General features: G+C 38.9%; 1 non-coding gene across 1 annotated transcript; it reads left to right on the forward strand.

The window, feature by feature from the left end:
• Window positions 1–17,323: 17,323 nt before the first annotated feature.
• Trnat-agu lies at window positions 17,324–17,397 on the forward strand. The gene has a single exon. It is a non-coding gene; the product is annotated as a tRNA-Thr (tRNA).
• Window positions 17,398–17,865: the final 468 nt, after the last annotated feature.

A 17,865-nucleotide genomic window follows, 5' to 3' on the forward strand; every position in this document is an offset into this window, starting at 1 on the left:
TTATACAAAGACGTCTACTAACTGAAGTTTTTGAAACTCCTCTTAAAATGTTCGTTAGATATACATACGTCATACGTATCACTATTTTGGTTTGACTTCATTATTACAACCAACACGAGTCGTTGCCAGTACAAACTACCCGATATTGCATCCATATATCCGTGTGTGCGCGTGTACGTATTTGCGTGCACGTGCAAGGTCTGGGTGTGTCGGGCGGGTGGGTTGTGCATATGTGAGCGTGGAGTTTTGTGCTTCTGTTTGTCTCTTACCACTGACGACCGGTGTTGGTTTGCGTACGTTCCTGCAACTTAGCAGTTTGGGGCTGGACGAACGCATTTTGAAACATGTATAAAAAACGAAATACACACACACACACACACACATGTGCACACATACATGCATGCATCTATCTATCTATCTATCTATCTATCTATCTATCTATCTATCTATCTATCTATCTATCTATCTATCTTTCTATCTATCTATCTTTATACTTCTTTTAGTCATTTGATTGTGGCCATTCTGGAGCACCGGTTTGAATGGTTTAGTCGAACAAATCTCCTCCAGTTCTTAACTTTTAGGCTTGGTACTCATCCTACGGGTCTTTTTTATTGAATCGCTACTTACGGAAATGTAAACAAAACAAGCCGGTTGTCAAGCAGTGGTGGGAGACAAAGACAGCACAAATACGAAAAAACATCGACGCGCACACACATACACACACACACACACATACACGACGGGCTTCCTCACAGTTTTCTTCTACCAAATCCATTCACAAGGCATTGCTCTGCCCTTGTCTTTGTTGAAATAAACTTGGCCAAGGTGCCACGGTGTGAGGAGGAACACGAAACCATTAGTTGCAAGCGAACATCTTAACGACACAGTCATGATGGCGCCCACACACACACGCGCGTGCGCGCTCACACACACACATGCACATACACACATGTATATATGAATGCATGTATGTATATATATATATATATTATATATATATATATATACACATACGAGTACATACATACATGCATACGTACATACATACATACATATATACATACGCACACAGATATAGATACAGGTATATAAATATATCTTATATATACAGACATGCATAATAAATAATATATATGTATTTTATAGACGTACTTATATATAAATATATATATATATATAATATATATATATGTACATTCTACCCCACCTCTCTCTCTCTCTCTCTCTATATATATATATATATATATGAACAGGCCAGGCAAGTAAAGGTGAATGCACATATATTTGGTATATTTGTGCGCATAAAGCGAGCTATGCAAAAATGCAAGCAGGCATAAATAATTGCTTTCCTGAATGCAATCCTAAGTTTGTTTTTGTTGAATGCCCATAATAATTTATAGCGGGGGAAACAAGACCAAGATAATAAGAAAGAATTGAAGAGAAACATTGCTGGTCGAATGTAACGATATGTTTGCTCATGTCGTGGATTCTGTTTAACGAGCCGTTAATGTATTATTACAGACATGAGCCAACGAGCGACGTTCTTACAGCTTGGGGGGTTATCATTCTCTAACTTATTCAGATATTTGAATGCAATATTTGTCGTCGAATCTCACTGTTTAATCGCAGCCATAGCACAATACTCGTAAAGCAAATACACAACAACAGAGTAGACGGTGATATGATTCTAATGGGAAATAACTCAATGGTGAAGCAATGTGGATCGGTATTATATAATTGGACAACCGGAATATTTCTATGAGCTGCGTCCTGGTTAATGTCGTTGCTATTATTTTATAGATACGTCCAGCTGTTGCAGTTTAGTATATTTCTCATTTATTATTTTCCCCAGATCAATATAACAATCAGTGGTAATTATTTGTAATTTGGTATTGGAGGGGGGGGGGCTATTTACCAATTCTGCAATATTTTTCTATGGGGAAATTCTGTGTATTCTTCCAATACAGCATGAGACTTTACTTGGTGAATCAGTGCTTGTCATACTGTCACCGATAACAACCATTCTCATTTCAAATAAAGCAAACGTCTTCTTATCCGGCACTCAAAATACCGGAACTGCGAAGCAACTGGCACCGAGAACAAAATGTATTGTTAATTAGAGTCTAGAGAATTTGTGCTAATTTGTGTGAATTAATTAATCGTCATTAAAAGAAAGAAAATTTGAACTGCATAGCTCGCTGCTTCTCAAAGTAATGTATAGTATTTTATTTTACTGCATTTACGGTACTTGTATTCTTTTGAGGTTAATAAAACTTGTACTTTAATTATAATTTTAATTCTTCCAATTTCTCTCTCATTTCTACTACACTTAGAATATTAATGATAATCTTAGTATCACATTTTGGTATAAGGCTGGCAGTTAAGTCGACTCCAGTGCTCAACTTGTACTTATTTTATCAACTCCGAAAGGTTGAAAGGTAAAGTCGACCTCAGCGGAATTCGAACTTAGAACATGCAGACAAACGAAATGTCGCTAAGCATTTTGCCCGGCGCAGTAACGATTCTGCCAGCACGCCGCCTTGTATTAATGATAAAATTGGTTTTCAAATTTTGGCACAAGGCCAGTAAGTTCGGGAAATGGGAAGTCGATTGCATTGACCCCAGTGCTCAACTGGTACGCATTTTATCGACCCCCAAAAAGACTAAAGGCTAAGTCGATCTTGGTGGAATTTGAACTCAGAACATGCAGACGGACGCAATGCATCTAGAGATTTTGCCCGGTGTGCCAACGATTCTGCCAACATGCCGCCTTGTATTAATGATAATACTGATGTATCTTTTTATCTTTTATTTGTTTCAGCCATTAGACTGAGGCCATGCTGGGGCATCTTCTCGAAGAATGTTTTTTTTTAGTCGAGTGAATCGAACCCACTACTTATTTTTTAAAAGCCTAGTACTTGTTTTATCGGTCTCTTTTGCTGAATTGCTACCGTACGGTGACGAAAACATACCAACACCGGTTGTCAACACACACACACATATGACGGCTTGTTTCAGCTTTTGTCCACCAAATCCATTCAGAAGGATTTAGTCGGCCCGAGGTTATAGTCGAAGACATACTTCAAGTGTCACGCAGTGGGACTGAACCCGGACCCATGTGGTTGGGAAGCAAACGTCTTACCACACAGCCGCGCCTATACAGAGTTTTAATGAATTTTGTAAAGATGCTTTAATGATTTAAAAAGTGATGATCAGATATCCGGAAAATTCAGTTATCCGGCAATATTCTGGATCTAGAAGAGCTTACTGTAATGACAACATTAAATGTATAACATCTAGCTGTAGGAGCTTATTGTTCTTTCGTTAGGTTTTAGGGTTAATTTTGATTCTGCTCACAAAAGAGAACACAACGGCAATTCGGATCATCCATCCATTTAAAAGCAAGCTTCTTCCTATATTTCAGTGTCTCTTCTCTGGCCATTTAACACCGCTCCCGATCTCCTTCTATTATCCCTTCGCTTGTGATACCCTCAATTAAAAATGAGATGAGTGGATGTCCCTATCTGAGCAGGTGATAATTTTTCAGGTGGTGGTGAATGTGACATCAGAAAATTGAGGTATTTTACTGATACATCACCACCATCACTGCCGCCTCCGCCTCCGCCGACAACAACAACACCACTACCTTTACTACCACCTCCACCTATACTATCACCACTACAACAAGATTACTACCACTTTTACCGCCATCACCAACCCCGCCAGCCTTACAGTTACCATGATTGCAGTCACTGCCACCACAGCCAACCCTAACATAATCCACCAACACTAGTACCACCAACATCAACAAGACCACCACCACCAATATTAACAACTCGAACAGCAACAACAACAACAATGTATCAAGTAAAAGCTTTTGCGATCCTGATGTAAACTAAAATTGTGATTGTAATTAACTCACCATCCGGCATTAAATGTGTTTCCATTAATTGTATGTTTATTTATATGTTTATTCTGATTATTGTCCACAGACTGTTTTCTTTTAAACGATTTGTTTAAAACACAAGCAAGACAAAAAAAAAAAGACTAGCAGACAGTTACTAATTAGTACGGAACCGATATCGAAAATACTATGGAGATAAATGTTGACGTATGATAATGGTTTCAAATTTTGGCACAAGGCCAGCAATTTCGGGAGTTGGGGTTAGTCGATTACATAGACTCCAGTGCTCAACTGGTACTTATTTTACCGACCCCGAAAGGATAAAAGATAAACGTCAACCACGGTGGAATTTGAACTCAGAACGTAAAGACGGGCGAAATGTCGCTAAACATTTTGCCCGGCGTGCTTACGATTCTTTTCTACTCTAGGCACAAGGCCCGAAATTTTTGGAAAGGGGGCCAGTCGATTAGATCGACCCCAGTACACAACTGCTACTTAATTTATCGACCCCGAAAGTCATGAAAAGCAAAGTCGACCTCTGAAAAATTTGAACTCAGAACGTAAAGACAGACGAAATACCGATAAACATTTCACCCGATGTGCTAACGTTTCTTATTTCTTTATTGCCCACAAGGGGCTAAACATAGAGGAGACAAACAAGTACAGACAAAGGGATTAAGTTGATTACATCGACCCCAGTGCGTAACTGGTAATCGATCTCGAAAGGATGAAAGGCAAAGTCGACATCGGCGGAATTTGAACTCAGAACGTAGCGGCAGACGAAATACCTATTTCTTTACTACCCACAAGGGGCTAAACACAGAGAGGACAAACAAGGACAGACAAACGGATTAAGTCTATTATATCGACCCCCAGTGCGTAACTGGCACTTATTTAATCGACCCCGAAAGGATGAAAGGCAAAGTCAACCTCGGCGGAATTTGAACTCAGAACGTAACGGCAGACGTAATGCCGCTAAGCATTTCCCCTGGCGTGCTAACATTTCTGCCAGCTTACCGCCTTATGCTTAGCGATTCTGCCAGCTTAGCATTCTAATGCTGACGTTTAATAATGCGTAAAATTTTTAACTGGGAATATCGTTGTCTTGGGGATCAATATTACTTGAAGATGATATAACCGCTGTATCACTGTGTTTGTGTTTCAAGTGGGGAAGAGAGTAGAAAAAAAATGAAGTGGAATCCAAAGCAAAAATTCTACATCAGTGTAAACAAACTCCATCACGTTCCAGCGAGTAAGTCTTGACGCGGTCACTCAATCTGTTAGAAATTGCAACCAAATCAAGCCTCGAATAAAACATTACTGTCATTTGAAGAGAAAGAGAGAAGGAGAAAGAGAAGAAAAGAGAAGAGAAGAGAAGTGAGAGAGAGAAAAGAATATATAGGATAATGAAGTCCTAGATACACGTTCTCAAATCTATTAAGAATAGCAACCAAGTCAAGCCTCAGACAAAACTTTGCTGTCTTTTGAAGGGAAAAGAAGAAAGGGAGAGAGAGAAGTTGAGAGAGAGGGAGGGGGAGGGGGGAGGGGGAGGGAGGGAGAGAATGAGAGAGAACATATCAGGCAACGTTCTGAAAAAAAAAGAATGGGAAAGAATACAGCCGTAAGTGATGGTCTTGGCTGGAACGTCTTTAATCATTTGTCTAACCTATAAGCGCAGTAGCAATGGCGGCAACAACAGCTACGTGGAGGGGCAATGGCCCAGTAGTTAGGGCAGCGGACTCGCGGTCGTAAGAACGCGGTTTCTATTCCCAGACCGGGCATTGTGAGTGTTTATTGAGCAAAAACACCTAAGCTTCACGATGCTCCGGCAGGGGCGGGGGGTGTGAACCCCGCTGTACTCTTTCACCACAACTTTCTCTCACTCTTTCTTCCTACTTCTGCCACAAAGTAGAGGAACCATGGTGTAAACCACTATGGTGTGGTAAACTTTCAGACCCTAGTCGAGATTGCGAATCCTCTGTACCCCAGGATGGGTCAGCTCTCCACCCGTTAAAAGCCACCGTTTACGGAATGAGGATAACAACGTAGCTTTCGCGCCCGTGCAACCGCCAGTCTATCGCGTGTGGTGGGTGGATCTTCAAGTTGCCACAAGCACTCTTAGTAGCTCAGATTAGGCTCGAATGAGAGATTATTCTTTGTGGCTAATGGCATGAGTCCTGATTGGAAGAAGAAGAAGAAGAAGAAGAAGAAGAAGAAGAAGAAGAAGAAGAAGAAGAAGAAGAAGAAGAAGAAGAAGAAGAAGACAACAGCTGTCCAATAAAAGCATTAAGACAACTACTTGGATTCGATTTATGAAATAAATAAGGAGACAGTTATTGAAACCTAACACTTAAGACGCAGGTATGGCTGTGGTTAAGAAATTCGCTTCTGAATCATGTGGTTTTGAGTTCAGTCCCACTGCATGGCATCTTGGGCATGCTTGTGAGTGAAGAAGGTAAATGAAAATTGTGGAAGAGCCTGTCATGTGCATGTAAGTATGTGAGTGTGTGTGCTTGTGTGTGTGTGTGTGTGTGTGTGTGTGTGTGTGTGTGTGTTTGTCTCCTCACCGCTTGACGACCAGTGTCAGTTTGTTTACGTACGGTTCGGCAAAAGAGACAGCTAGAATAAGATCCAGACTTAAAAAGTATGTGCTGGGGTCGATTTGATCGGCGAACTCTATACAGCGGTGCTCCAGCCTTTTCATGGGTCAAATACTACAACAAGTAAATGAATAGATACGTAATGTATTTCAATACATCATGTTCTGAAGTCTAAATGTTTGTGTACCTAATATACTTAAACCTAATGCTTATTTTCAATACTATCGCTCTCGTCCACTTAATTTATCGACCCCGAAGTCATGAAAAGCTTAATAGAGGCCTCAGGTTCAAACTGAAATATCACCTGAAAACCGTTGGTCAGGATACGGAACAACGTTTTACATAAATAACGTCTCGTGAATTTGAACATGAACATTCAAGAGCGGGACACACGCTTATAGTTACAAAAATAAACTTCGAACCGACAACGGTGACTCTACTAGTTTATATAAAACACACCTTGTAATACTAAAAGATATTGTGGAAATAGTTCAGCGGAATCTATTGTCTGTACTCAAATGTATTTAGATCAAGATCAACAATAACCAAAGTTACGCTAATTCATGACGTCAGTGACGCGTCGTTCTCACACGTTGAATACTCTAGACTAAAAAAAACTTGTTTTGTTATTAAAACAATAACTTTTTACTGCAAAGCTGCGCCTAGTTTCACTTCAATATGATTATTATTACACTATGAAATTATTATTTAATACTTGAATGGAAATTGTTCATCAGAAAAGTGCAGTGTCATTGATAGTTAACAGAGAACAAGGCCAATTCAGACAACCCACTACCTTCACCTGGTTTATGCTATTTTTATTCTCTGATAAGAGAAAAACTGGAGCATTTCCTCTGTTATATCGTTCAGGGAAGGCGGTAAGCTGGCAAAATCGTTAGAGCGAAAGGGAAAAAATCACTGTAGTATTTCTTCCTGCTGTACGTTCTGAGTTCAAATTCTGCCAAGGTCGACTTTGCCTTTCATTCCTTCGAGTTACATAAAATAAATACCAACTGAATACTGGCACGATGTAATCGACTAGCTCACTCCCAGTAAAACTGCAGGACTTGTGCCAAAATTTGGAACCAGGAGGCGACGAGCTGGCAGATTCGTTAGCACGTCGGGGGTAGAAAAAGTTGCTTAGCGGTATCTTATCACGGCTCTTTGTATTCTGAGGTCAAATGACGCCGAAGTTGATTTTGTTATCATCCTTTTGGAGTCGAGAAAATAAGTACCAGTTGGACACTGGTTTTGCTGTAATCGACACGACCTGACTAAACCCTTTCCTAAAATCGCTGGCCTTGCGTCAAGTTTTGAAATCATGATGTCATTGAGAATAAATCTATAATCGATCGGGGCGATTAACATCTCTCCCTCGTAAAACCTTTTCTACCATCGAAGTAGCGCCTGGAAAAGAATCAAGAGACGTTAGTGCAAAGAAAGTGGATCAAACACACCTAAGTGTTTAAGCAACCCTTTTGATACCAAAATAACTGATACCACCCCGGTACTATAATACAATTAAAGGCAACGAGTTAATAGAATCGTTAGCACGCCGGGGAAAATGCTTCTGCATTTCGTCCGTCTTTACGTTCTGAGTTCAAATTCCGTTGTGGTCGACTTTGCTTTTCATCCTTTCGGATTCGATAAAATATGTATCAGTGTTTACTGGGGTCGATGTAATCGACTTATTCTCTCCACCAAAATTGCTGGTCTTGTGCCAAAATTTGAAATCGATATCATAATACAATTTTTATATCTTAAAGTGATCTAGATTAAAACTATTCATGAAAACTTTATGTTAATTTATGTTTATATACCAAACCCTAGCTTAAGAAGGTAAAGTGATTTTTCGAAATTCTTTGTTATTTTCAAAATTAATGGAAGTAGAAGTATCAGGACTAATATTTGAAGATCTTTATCTTTATTTTGTTCTTGTTTCGGTCATTGGATTGCGATCACGCAGGGCACCGCCTTGAAGCGTTTTAGTTGAACAAATCGACTCCAGTATTCATTTCTTTAAAAGCCTGGTACTTGTACTATCGGACCCTTTGCCGAACCAATTAGTTACGGGGACGTGAACAAACCAACACCGGTTGTCAAACGGTGGGTGTGAAGGGAGAGGGACAACACACACACACATATACACATGTCCACACACTTGTACGATGTGCCACCTTATAGTTTCCGTCTACTAAATTCACACGTAAGGCATTGAACTGGCGCGACTGAACTCCAAATTTCGTGGCTGCAAAGCAAGCTTCTTAACCACACAACCATGCCTACGTCCACAGGAGGATATACTCACACAAACGGACTTCAGTACTTTATTGATACCCATTTAACCCATGACGGAAAATGAAGCCTAAAAGCCACTGCCAGTGAGATGTGAGGTCAGGACGTAATGAGGCGTAACGAAAAACCCTTAAGCATTTGGTTTGATGCTCTGTCGCTTATATTAAACCCTTTAAACGGTTCTACTACGGTTGGTTTCAAGGTGCTGAGCTGATAGAATCGTTAGTGAATCCAACAAAATGCTTAACACCGTTTCTTTGAGTTTAAATTCCATCGACTTAGCATTTCATTCTTACGGGGTCGCAGAATAAGTACCATTTGGACATCGGGGTGAATGTAAAACAAACTAGTCCCATCCCTTGTGCCAAAAGAAGTTTTTCACCGTTTCTTCTGTTAAAAGTCTAGAACTTAGTGTCCACTTAAATCATTTCTTTTAAAATTTCAGTCCTTGGGTGGTGGCCATGTTGGGTCCTGCATCCGTGATTATAATCAATTGCATCGAATCCAGTACTTAATATATTGACCACTGTAAGTCAGCGAGTTGGCAGAATCACTACTACGTCTGGCAAAATGCTTAGCAGCATTTCGTCTGTCTTTACATCCTGAGTTCAAATTCCGTTGAGGTTGATTTACACTTTGTTGTGGCGAGAGTCACGACACCCCCTGCGACAATAGACTTGACCGAACGACTATAAATCGTAGCGGTCTGAGGGAGAGAGAATAAAAATATAGATGTTAATAATAGGGTTAGCGGTCAGAGATATTTATATGAATTGGAGTTAATTTTGTTGAGTTTTTTGATTGCTGTTAGACGTAAGTCACCTTGTTAAATATTTGTTGAAGGTTTCCCCTCGTGGGTGTACCCAAGATTATTGATTGTTACTGTTGAAATTGCTGTTCCTGTTGTTTTTTTCCCATTGTGGGAAAGATGGAGAAAGTGCCAGTAGGAGACCACAGTTTTGCGGCAGAAACTGGTAGAGGAATGGAGATTGAAGCTTTAGAGGTTCGCGCAGTAAAAGTTGAGCCGAAGAAGATGAAATAATGTGAGAAACTACTGAAAAAGGAGGGAAACATGTTGAGACTAACGCCGCCTGAGGGACTCACAAGCAGTGTAAACAAAAGAACGGTCATTTTTAGGACTCTGAGGTTATCAACAAGGAAGATAGAAATAGCACCTATTGAAGCTATTGAGGAATGCTTGAAGGAAATCAAGAAGCTGACCACGTTCATCACACGTGGAAGGAGATATGGCACAGTGGAAGTGCGTTTCGTGACGGAGGACGAAGCGATTAAGTACTCCACAGAAGCCATAAGAACGGAAGAATGGGTACTTTTGCCGACGTACTGTGGCAAACGTATTGCCAGAGTGAGAGTTGGGAAAGTACCCCCAGAGGTAAAGGAAACATGGCTGATGGCAGCCATTATGTTTAACATGGAGTAGGAGGAGGCCAAGGTACTCAAAGCAACGAGAATCAAAAGGTTGAATTATTGGGGGTATGGCACAGAGATGGTCATACAAGCGAGTTTAGAAGGCCTCAACAGAATTGCAGAAGAAATAGTTCTGCCCGAGGACATAAGGCTGAGAGTGGTGGTGGAGGGTAGGCCTCCCATATTCTACTTATCACTTGTTGCACAAATTACCGTTTTTGATGGCATATAAGACGCACCTTTTTCCATACAAATGTATCAAATACCTCACCCTGACTCCTATATGTGAAGTTGACGCCTATATGCTTTAATACGTTAAAAACATTTTTTCTACAAACTATGGAATAAGGGTATAATTTTGAAAGGATCAGGAAAACAAAATTCTTTGCATTTAGATATATAGAATAGCATTTTCCAAACTATAGGTTGCAGTAGTACTTTTGAAAGGATCGTGAAAAAAGTTTATATTTGAAATATTTGATAAAATATAAAATGTTCTTGAATGATATACAAGAAACCATAAGTATCAGAGCTACTTTGTATATGGATAAGTATTCTTGGTTCATATCCCGTCAATGTCATCTTTGATTTTTATCTTTATGGTGGTCGGTATAATAAGAACCAGTCAAGTACCAAAGTCTATAAAGTAAACTATACCCTTTTCCTTATGTTATAAATCAATAATTCTTTGTTATCGTTTTAGTTATGTTTATGTTCTCAAAGATGTAGAAGTTGTCACTATATTTATCAAGTGCAAATGTCATAGCTTGTCTTCCTCGAATGAAATAATAATTGTGACTGTTTTGAGAAATGGAGGCTCCAGGCCTTATCTTTTGTGAAGATATCTTCATGACACATTAATTTCAACTCGATATGAATTTCCTTTCTTTGGAATTTTACGCCTGGAGGCTAAATGAAACCAATTATAATGAATGGATCTAAGAGTGAAAACCGTACGTCTCGCACTTATCAAAATGTAAACGTAAAACGCTTCTAGTTCCGAGCATCTACTTATAACTTGTAGAGGAGAGCAACACACACACACACACACACACACACACACACACACACACACACACACACACACACACACACAACACACACAGACACACATACACACACACATCAACGTTCACACATGCATACACACTCAATGATGATAATGCTTTCTTTAGTTTTTTTTTTTATATATATTTACATATATTTATATAATAATAATAAAATATAAGGATGAGGAAAAAATAAATGCGAAAAGAAATCTAGACGAATAAAGGTGTCGGCAGAACTGTATAGTTAAGAATTTTACTTGGCAACTATTTAATTCCGAGCTGGATCCCACCACGCAGCATCTTGGTGAAGGGTCGTCTATTTTAACCTCGAGTTAGCCACTACTTTGTGAGTAAAATTTAATAGACAGAAACTGTACTGAAACCAGTCGTATACACACAGAAACACACACACACACACTATATATATATATATATATTATATATATATATATATATATATATATATATATCTTTGTTTACTAATCTAGTAACACGGTACGCTCAATTGTGAGCATTACGTTTATTAAGAATTGACCTTTGATAACGTGGATCGGCTATCTTTTAAAGATTCTACTTGGACCGTTAAGGTGCGCGCTAGCGACAATCCACAAAACAACTTGGGGGTCTAGGTACGAAATATATTCCACCCCCACATGGGTGTGCGGTTACGAATATCGCTTCGCAACCACGTGATTTCGGGTTCAGTTCCACTGTGTGACAACTTAGGCGAGTGGGCCAAGCAATATCTTGTGAGTGAATTTGGTTGACAGAAACTGTGGAAACATATCGTGTATGTGTGCGTGTTTATGCATATGTATGTGTGTGTGTGTGTGTGTGTGTGTGTGTGTGTTGGCTTGTTTGCATTTCCGTATATTACGGTTCGACAAAATAAACCGATAGAATAAGTACCAGGCTTAAAAAAATAAGAATTGGCGTCAATGAATTCAACGTGCGTTGCCCCAGCATGGCCGCAATCTAATGACTGAGAAAGCATATAAAATCAAAGAAGCTACGACAGTAGTTAATATATATTCTTCATTCCACCATATTACTGCCCCTCTCTCTGCCCCATCACTTAGATTCTATCACTACATAACTGACGCTCCTTTACCTTTTACACTATTATACCTCTCTTTTTCTATCACCCCCGTTCCCTCTATCTGACACTTATTTACTCTTTACTCTATCATCTTTTTACATTCTAATATCTTTCTCTCTCTATCACCCTCATCTCCCCATTCCTGCTTCTTTACTACCCACAAGGGGCTAACAAGGATAGACAAACAGATTAAGTTGATCATATCGACCCCAGTGCGTAACTGGTACTTAATTTATCGACCTCGAAAGGATGAAAGGCAAAGTCGACCTCGGCGGAATTTGAACTCAGAACGCAGCGGCAGACGAAATACCGCTAAGCATTTCGCCCGGCGTGCTAATGTGTCTGCCAGCTCGCCGCCTTCATTTCCCCATTCCTACTTTCAAGTAATCTTGACTGGTACACTTTCCCTGTCTTCATGTCTTTATTATTTCTCTTCTTGTATTTCTGTTTTCCTCTTTTCTCTTTTCTTTATTTCCCTCTTCCTGTTTTCGATTTGACCTTACAAATACATTCCCTACTTTTAGGTCACTTTAAATAAAACTCTTGATTCAATAACACTGTATACAAACTCTATACTTGGAATGACCAATTTTAAATACTATTGGAATTTACCCACGAGGTATTGGAATCTTATATGTATACCATTCTGCCTAAATAATGGATTTACAAATGCAATACCCTTGCATATCTCATATCTATTTTCATTCCTCCACTTCACTCTCTATTTCATATCTTATCTAAATTAACTATTGCTGAACCATTTTTTCGCACCGTCTCCGATGAAGGGATATAATAAATATCCTGGAAACAGCTGTAAGACCTATTTATAAATGTTCTAAATTCTTCACAGCCTTGGGGTTTTTTTTTATCTAATTCTGAAATTTTTTTTTATATATACACTTTCTGATATATGACCCACGTTGGACTCCTTATTCGCATAATCACCGAACCTGGAGCTTAACAACGGTCTATCTATAGAATTTACTCAGCATTACCTGACACCTTTGGGTCTTGATACCATTACCTCATAACCTCTCTCTTTCTCTCTTTCTCTCTCGCTCTGTATATATATATATATATATTATATATATATATATAATATATATATATATATATATACTTACATACATATCTGCATAAATGTTATGATAATTGTTCCTCATACAAGACATTATGTGTACGACAATGGCTATAGTGACATATGCCTGTTCACGTATACTGGTCTCTAAACATCCATAGTTGAATAACCAGTGACGAGAAAGAGCAAGATGACCTGGCAATATTTTCAACCACAAGTTTTATAGGAGGGGTTCTTTTTCTAAACTTTGCTATTAAAAATACCTACAAGTCAGTAGGGGATTGATTTTGTAGCTGTCCTTCTGCAAGTGGTTTTACTACGCATCCAGCTACAACGAAATCCAGGTATTTTCTACGCCTCCGCACGTGCATGCTTACGTACATATACATGCATACCCATACATGCACACAATGTGTACATGCATATGTATGCATGCATAAACAACACACCTGTATATGCATACATACGTAATGCATACATGCATACGTACATGTTTTCACGAACACAGTAAGCACACTCACTAATATATTTTATGTATGCGCAATAATAGAAACGCATACATACAAACACACACACACACACATGCACCGTGCGTGCACACACACACACACAAATACATACATGGAGACGTTTTCCAAAGCTTACAAACTAACATTCAAATACTGCTACTATTGTTCGCCATAAAATCGGATTTTCTCAATAATAATTCTATCCGTCCTCCCTCTTTCTGCAACCATCCTACTATCGAATGTATATCGATATTTCTATAGCTGTCACAAACAACTTAACTCGGTTATTTCCAGCCAGTCATTTTCAGCCAGTCATTCCCACATAAAGCGACTGCATCCAACCTTGTCACTAAATAGCTATTCATTTCAACATAAAAAGCAGAAGCTCCTGCAAGTTGTAGCATTATCAAAGTTGTAACTTCCATGCGCTGTACTTCCCATAAGTGGTTTCCATACACTGAAGCTTTAATAAAAAATCCTGGGATTACACGAAATCGATAATTTATATTTACATAATATCCGAACCAACTACATCCATCCGTACTACTAACAAGCTATCAATTTCCATATAAAATTTGAAGTTTTCGCAAGCTGTAATTTTGCCGTTCTGAAGCTTCAAATAACAATCAGATAACGTATAACGGCCATCTATAATGTAAATATCTGTAGTTGTAATAAATACTACAGTAGCTGTTCTTGATGGTGCTGTTGAGACCACGTTAACCCTGGTCAGGCAGAAAACCTACGATCAAAGACATTCCAACCGTAGCTAAGCCGTTGTATTAACGATGTGCAGAAATAACATACGGGTTATTATCTAATGTAACTTTTCCCTTATTTAAAACGGTGGGGAATAATTTGAGTGAGATTTGGCTGCTATTTCTAAAAAATCGAGCGGTCTCGTAAAATCTGTCTCGTTAGTATTGTCGTTGTTTGTCGTCGAGCCGACAAAGTTGTCGAGATGTCACGAATTCTAAACCCGTTACTGATACACAAGGTTCAAGTTGAACGCTTTTGATTTTCGTTGGCCGAATCTGCCAACCTAAAATTAGGGTGATCTTGTTGTCATCGTCGTTGTTGTTGCAAGGTTGGGCCGAGTGAGCCCTAATTTAGCAAGTCTGTGGCACGTAGGTAGTTTTGATCGAACGGCTAGATACAACCAACGGTTTTATTGTCTTTCTTTTCTACCATAGGCACAAGTCCTGAAAGTTGGGGGGGGGGGGAGAAAGTCGATTTCATCGACCCCAGTGCGTAACTGGTACTTATTTCATCGACTCCTCAAGGATGAAAGGCAAAGTCGACCTCCGGAGAGGAACCGCTTTACGAGATCTCAGGTTTACGAGTTTATTTTTCAAGCACACGATCCAAATTTTGATCGAAGAGCAAAAATTTCTACTACCATAAATGGTTCTGCATGTTACCGAGAAATCTATAGAGCGCTTCTTCTTAGCAAACAACTCAAGACTTGTTTCTTTAAAAAGAGATCTACAGGTCCGTCTGCGAGAATCGGTGAATCAATGATCGCGGCTACAAGTGGTGATGTGTGCGAGTCTAGTACGAGGGAAAATGATTCAGAAAACTATTATGATAATAATAGCTTTTATTATAAATGATCTTGACATTCATTTTATTTTACATAAAATATTCTTTACATTCGACTGTTATTTTATTGTCATTTATTTACGAGTATTATAAATTTTATTGGTAAAATATTTTTCTGGGAACGAATTACGATTTATAATGTTGCTACTATGGGAAAATATTACTCTGTTTTACGACTTTTCGCTTTACGAGCGGTCTCCGCAATCAGATTAACTCGTATTACGAGGCGTTACTGTATACTGTATTTAATCGTTTTGAGTATTGTGTATTCATTTTGGATATGTTATATTCTCGTCATTAACGCGTCACTCGTATGTGTGTGTATTTGTGTGTGTGTACGTGCGAGTGTATTAATATGTATGTGTGTACGTGCGTGTGTATTTGTGTGTGTATGTCTGACAGTTACGTCTAATCAAGTCAATGTGAAGGTCCCACCTTAATGGTTAGAGGCTTAATGACGTGGATCAAGATCGTAAAGTATTGGGTTCGATGCTCGGCAGTCAATTGTGTCCTCGAGCAAGACACATTACTTCATATTGCCTCAGTCCACTCAGCCGGCAAAAATGAAATGGACCTGTACTTTAAAGGACCAGCCTTGTCACATTCTGTGTCACACTGAATCTCCCTGAGAACTACGTTAAGGATACGCGTGTCCGTGGAGCGCTAAGCCACTTGCACGTTAATTACATTAGCAGGCTGTTCTGCCGATCGGATCAATTGGAATTCTCGTCGTCGTAACCGACGGGGTGGAAATCAAGTTAAAACAAAACGGGCGTTGTATGTGTTCATCGAATTAAAGATTAAAGATGGATCAATAAGTATTAGAATCGATATGGCTGATTAAAAATTCATTGGCTGCAGTTCAGTGATAAGAACCAATAAAAGAGGAGGCACAAGGTGACAAATTTTGAGGGAGAAGTTTAATCGATTAAGCAGTCACCATTGTTTACCTGCTTATTTATTTATCGATTACAACAGGTTAAAAGGCGAATATGACTTCGATGAGAATTGAACTAAAAAGTTAATTGTCTGTTAATGAATTCCACAAGACATTAATTTCGACGTCCTAATGATTTTACTCGTTACAATTAAAAGACAGAATTAAGTACGAGGCAAATATAGAGCTTATGCATGGCGACACGGCATACTAAAATTACCAGCCAAATTGCTGTCAAATCATAACCTACTGTTTTAGAAAGGATACACCCTGGAGGCTGAACTACAAGCGGCTCTGAATAAAGCAAACATAGAAGAGCAGGGTTGATACATATTGATCTTTGGTTTGGCATTCTTTCGATATAACTCGACAAAATCTAAACATTTCACTTCGGGTATTTCTGTGGGTTGTGGAGTATAGATATAAGGAAATTATGCCAGCAATGTCTCATTTAAAAAAAAAAAATGCCTTGCATATTTGTTCTTACCTGTTTCATGTGTGTATGTAAAATCTGCAAATTTCCAAGCAGAAAACAGAATCGAACTGTCATTTGCTTCCATGGAAATACCCGAAGTGAAATGTTTTGATTTTGTCGAGTTATATCGAAAGAATGCCTTTGGTTTCTTTGAAGGGAGCTAATTAGGGACCAAACATAGCAACAACTATAATGATTTTGTTGGTAAGAGTAATTTTTCAGATTCTTGGCTGCTACTTTCAGCAAGACCAGTGGTCATGTAAATTTTCCTATATCGCTTCCTTATAATTGTCAATAGTGAAGATTGTATTGCTGACATCATAATAATTTAACCGTACAGCCGACAGGGCTCCATAGCTCAGTTGGTTAGAGCGCCAGTCTAGTAAACTGGAGGTCGAGTGTTCGAATCTCTCTGGAGCCTACATAAAATAATTTTTTTTTTTTCCTAAAAATTGATTGGTACTGATATTCATTTCTGAAATGCACACAAGTCCCACCGGTTGTTTTGATAAATCCGGTAGAATGACAACACAAGCAATTTGATGCTGCTGTTGAAAGAGATAATTGGCTACAATTTCCTGCAAATCCAGTGGTCATGTAAAGCTTCGTTCATCATTTCGTTCCCTTTGTTAATGTTGAACAATATATTGTAATATCTAATACGTTCTGAGTTCAAATTCTGCCGAGGTTGACTTTGACTTTCATCTTTTCGGGATCGATAAATTAAGTACCAGTTGCGTACTGGAGTAGATCTAATCGACTGGTTTCCCGCCTCCCAAAATTTCGGGCCTTGTGCCTTGAGTAGAAAAAATATCCAATACAACACACCATAAAGAAGACGACATTATATCTTATGTTAAACTAGGAGTTAGTTACACCGATGTCTCTC

The sequence above is a fragment of the Octopus sinensis genome, linkage group LG1 (genome assembly GCF_006345805.1).
Source record: "Octopus sinensis linkage group LG1, ASM634580v1, whole genome shotgun sequence".
NCBI classification, from domain to species: Eukaryota; Metazoa; Mollusca; class Cephalopoda; order Octopoda; family Octopodidae; genus Octopus; species Octopus sinensis.